This window comes from Sinocyclocheilus rhinocerous, unplaced genomic scaffold (genome assembly GCF_001515625.1).
Source record: "Sinocyclocheilus rhinocerous isolate Xijiao unplaced genomic scaffold, SAMN03320098_v1.1 scaffold2934, whole genome shotgun sequence".
Lineage (NCBI taxonomy): Eukaryota > Metazoa > Chordata > Actinopteri > Cypriniformes > Cyprinidae > Sinocyclocheilus > Sinocyclocheilus rhinocerous.
Genome location: NW_015631073.1, coordinates 112,331 through 112,713, shown reverse-complemented (window position 1 = coordinate 112,713; position 383 = coordinate 112,331).

Genomic DNA, 383 nt, shown 5'->3' with positions numbered 1-383 from the left:
CAACGACTTATCCAAGTGACTGCTGCAGAACGCACGCGAGAGAGAGACGAGGCAGCGCAGATCGCGCGTCTCATAAGTGAGTGGGAATTTACCGAACGTGGCACTTGCGGGAGTTAACACTGTATGCAATACCCGCAACCTCACACTAAATTGCAGGCCGTGTAGATAGGCAAGCATAGCCTATATACAAATAAATTAATAAGCAGAAATCCGAAATTTAGCTTAACATAATAAGTTAGAGGAAGATGCTACTGAATTGATGCTTGAAGAATGCGCTTCCAGCAGCCATGATAAACAGTTGGCGGTTAAAGTTTTCTATGCACAATTTGATTTGACGAAAGTCACGAGACCTATTACTATCTCTCTATCCAATCACGTTGATG